Raw genomic sequence first — 4,906 nt, 5'->3', positions numbered from 1 at the left:
CACACACACACACACACACACACACACACACACCTAAGAAGTATTTAAAGAATACATTATTTTTGGTAAGCAAGTTAAAATTTCTGTTTCTAAAAATATTTTTATCAAGAATATTTTGAGATATTATTTTATTGTCAGAAATAACTTTGTGCTTTATGCAGGTGATTAGAAACATATTTTATTGTATATTGAAATCAGTTTTTGTCTGTTTTACATATAAATTTCTGATAGCAACATTCTCTATATATTTCCTTGAAAAATTTCAATTACATTAACTCGTTATCAATTAATACAACCGACACTGTTTAAACAATATAGATGTGTGGATGAGGAGTGTGCATGCATGTCTTTGGGTATGTCTGTCTATGTGTCTGTGAGGTGTGCGTATGTTATTGTGTGTGTGTGTGATAGTGAGTAGATATCTGCAAATATGAATTTGTACACACAAGCACACACGCATGTATACATGCACAGACACATGTATGTATGCATCATGCAAACTCATGTATGTATGATGCATGATGCATACGTGTATAGTTACAGGCAGCACTGTGTGGTTAGGAGGCCTGCTTTGTATAGGAACTGTGCGGAAGTCCATTGCTTATGTATATATATATATATATATATATATATATATATATATATATATATATATATATATATATATATATATATGTAAACAGTTGAATAAAGTTACAACATGGTCTGGTTTTCACGTTTTTTATTATTGTATTTTTTAAAAAAATCTACAATGTTGAAGTGTGTTAAGTATCAAAAAATATTTAGTAATGTCCATAAAGTTTAATTAGAGCTTTCATACGTTCGTAGTAATCATCGGATTTCAAAATATATTGACTGACAGTTGAGCTGAGTTCTTGACAACTGTAGTAAAATGACTTTCTTCATTTTTATACTTTTTAGAAGTATGCAACTCAAACGTCACGGTTTGTCGGGTACACTGATATTGCTGGCATAGATCTCACCTTTATTTTAATCAATTGGCCTGCAGTTTACATGTACTGGTTTCATGAGAGAACAAGCTTAGTTGGTTTCGGTCGTTTTTATTTCGGTGGGAGTCTTCTGTAATTTGTTTATATTTATATGTTAAAGATATTTTTAATCCACTGGTAGTTGTCATAACTACCAGTCGAGTTGTTATATGCATGCATGCATATATACATGTATCTATGTGCTTGTGTTTGTCCTCTCACTACCACTTGATGACCAATTTTGGTTTCACCCTAGGTCTGTAAATTACCAGTTTGGCAAAAGAGGCTACAAAAGTACTGGGATTGATATATTTATTTAACCAAATCCTTGAAAGTGGAGCTCCATTATGGCTGTGATCCAGTGACTTAAAACAATTAGAAGATGAAAGACATGAAGGGAAGTGAAAAAATATCTTTGCTGATTGCAAAGAAACACACATAAAAGTAAAAACAGTGTTGTGTAGAATAAATTCTCCATCTTCATGGTACTTCTGCACCACTTGAATGACTGGTCAAAAGAAAGGGGTAATATGGTAGAAGTTACAGTCAAAGGCTTTATACATGTTATTATCCATTCAGAATTTTTTGATAAAATTGAAAATGATAGTAAATTTCTTAGAAAAGTAGATTCAAGTGAAATATGAAATTGCTGGTCGTTGACTCATATACTACTTGTTAATAAAAACATGTGTTTATTGTCAAGTAATATTTTATTCAAACATTGTTTTAATTTATTCTTAAATGCTACTGTTCTACTTGATAATATTTTATATCGTGGTACTGTTAAGTAAAGATTAGCAGTCTTGTGTACCATTTGTTTCCGTTTTCAGTTTTCTCTTTTTCTGTCCCTTATCCAGACTCTTAACCTTCTAAGGGATAAAGACAAATATATATATATATATACATAACATATATTAATACATACATACATACATACATACATATATATATATATATATATATATATATATATATATATATATATATATGGATACAATCATATACACTTATATGAACAAATATATACGTTCCTGTACATAAACATGCATATACAAATATATAAACACAAATGTGACCGTGCAAAATTTGATGATGATCTGACAACTTCCCCCCAAAAATGAATTAATCAATTAAAGACGACAGAGAAAAAGAAAGAAGGAAGAAAAGAGAAAAAAAGATGCTTAGTTATTCTGTTTGTCCATTGGCAACTAATGAAGACAATGACTAAGCGTATGTCATTTCAACAGGAACCATCTATACCTGGGAACAAAAGAACCACAACTGCTCCCATATATATATACTGCATATTCCGTTTTTTTTTCTCGAGGCTACAGAATGGCGGTATTTCATTGTCTCAAATGTGAAATAACTCAACTGCAGCAATGCGAGGTCAGCCGTCTATAGATCCAAAAATTTTCAGCCATCTTGAATCAATGACTACTCTAACTGACAACGCAATACTTTTACAATATAGGAAGAAAACCGCAACCATTCCTGCGTATTCTACATCCTTCGTGCACATGAAATTACAAAGTGGCAGTATTTCATTCTCTCATACGTAGAATACATTAGCCTCTCGAACAAGACTATTTTGCCAATAGCTGGGGGTCTGTCCATTACATGCTACGCAGGTATTACAAACTAGACACAGATACTATACTAGCGAAAGGATTTTTCTATAGAGAGGAAGAGCTGAGCGCACACCAGAGTCATTCTTTCGTTCTCACACAATATGCCCTACGGCAAATTAAAATGACATCTGAGCTTGTATAAGAATGCAGAGGATTGCCAAATTGGCTGAAAGAATCTATAGAGCTTGCAGTACATTTTAATTTGGTGCGTGCCCAGGCCATAAATCACAACTCCAAATGTTTTCCCTGCATCAAGGCTTCTAGTCCAGCTTGATGATATGTTACTACATTAACTATTTGATCCTGTTGGCTTGCTGCTGCCGTCTTTGAAATTGTGGAGGAAGATAGCTCATTTCTTCTATGCTTCATTGAATGCATGAAAACATGACACTAAACATACGCACACATATGTAACTTGCATATCTACACATTATTGGATAGCCACTGACTCTCTTGAATTTATCAGCCCTTTGAAGGTTTTGTTTTTCATTCTGAGGGGTGTCCACAATTCCCCTCTTCATCAAGCAATCTTGGAAAAGTTGCCAGTTTAGTTGCCGATGAACCAACCATGCAGCAAGTTGTACTGGGTTACATGTTTCCAGTAGTGCTATTAACCGATCTCACAAGGCACAAACCAACACAAACATATACAATGACAAATACATATGGATACACATACATACATACATACATACATACATACATACATACATACTGGTCCCTTAGCATCTATAAATATATGTAGTAAAGAACCCACACAAGGCACACGCGCGCGCGCACAAATATAAATCATTATATAGCGTGTGTTGTAAATTCAGAGTCATGTCTGTGTATTTAAGGGGAAAATATGTGTACAAGAACATACAAAATTGCAAGTTATAAGCTGGGCTATAATTTGCAATTCCGAGACTATTGCCAAGCAATCCCTCAATTTCTACATAAATGCTTACCACCTCACATGATTACCACAGAAACTTAAGCCAAATCAATATTAAGTTATTCTGTTCTACCACCAGTAACGTTCCTTAAATCGTGGTAACCATTCTAACTAAAACTGAAACTAAACACACAGCCACTAAAACAATGAACTGCTACCACCTTACCTGCCTTCTCTAAGGAGACTGTATAGGAAAGTAACTAACATACTTCTCCACTTGTAAAATCAACATTTTCCCTACATAGATTAACTTCTAATTCCGCGAAAATACGATATAATCAGCATACACATTCATTTCGTAACCCGAACAGGCTATCTTCTTGTTCATCATCCTCTTAAATATGGTTCCTAAGGAATTCTAATTCACGCTATCGTATTAATTAGAATATTTGGTTACTTAGTTATAGCAAAACCTCCTGCTAAATTTGTACGTTAGAATCATTCGAAATCATTTTTCCAGCTTTCATCTTCTCAGTTGACACTACAAGCTAATTTCGGCCTGCAGGCACCGGACTTTCCAAGCACTTTTCTAATGCTCATCACTTACGTTTCGCAGTCAGATTATTATAAAAAACAAAAAACAAAAACAAAAAAAAACAAACAAACAAACAAAAACCCTCATAAATAATTAGTAATCATTTATGCCTTTCTCTGTTACTTTCTCTTCTCGTTATAGCTCCTCCCCCATTTTCTTCATGCGTTAGTGAATCTTTGTGTACATTAATACGTATCTGTCTGTCTGCCTGCTTGCCTGCCTGCCTGCGTGCCTGCCTGACTACCAATCTACTTATCTATCTTTCTCCTTGCAGCTCTTCTCCCTCTAACACGCACAAAACTTATACATTATTAGGTGTAATAGAAAATCTCAGAAACAGGCATCAGAAAGTATAATCCCGCCGAAAATATGAAGGTCATAAAAATACGTCATGGTGTTATTCGAGTTAATAAGTAGACTAGTGCGTTATGTTTATGATAAGAAAAAATCATAGTAAGAAATGTTTGGATAACTATGTCATTTTATAGATACTTCAGCGCCTTGTCTAACGTATATCACATATCAAGGGGAAGTTAAATATGAATGCTTTTTGTAGAGATAAGTGTTATATTAAGATAACAGAAGACAATGGATTACAAATATATATAGGCGTGGGTGTGTGATAAGAAGTTTGCTTCCCAACCACACAGTTCCGGATACAGTGCCACTGCGTGGAACCTTGGGCAAATGTCTTCTATTCTACACTCGGACCGAGGGTATAGTAGAAGCCTTGTGAGTGGATTTGAAAGACACAAACTGAAAGACGTCCATTGTATATATATATATATATATATATATATATATATATATATAT

General features: G+C 33.9%; 1 protein-coding gene across 3 annotated transcripts in view; it reads left to right on the top strand.

The window, feature by feature from the left end:
- The window catches only part of LOC106874530 (PC3-like endoprotease variant B), a 166,646-nt gene that overhangs the window by 9,062 nt on the left and 152,678 nt on the right, over window positions 1-4,906 (top strand). The gene's annotated exons all lie outside the window — the stretch shown is intronic.

The sequence above is a fragment of the Octopus bimaculoides genome, chromosome 19 (genome assembly GCF_001194135.2).
Source record: "Octopus bimaculoides isolate UCB-OBI-ISO-001 chromosome 19, ASM119413v2, whole genome shotgun sequence".
Taxonomy (NCBI): domain Eukaryota; kingdom Metazoa; phylum Mollusca; class Cephalopoda; order Octopoda; family Octopodidae; genus Octopus; species Octopus bimaculoides.
Note: the sequence above shows the minus strand (reverse complement) of the source record. Positions and strands in the feature narration are given on the sequence as shown.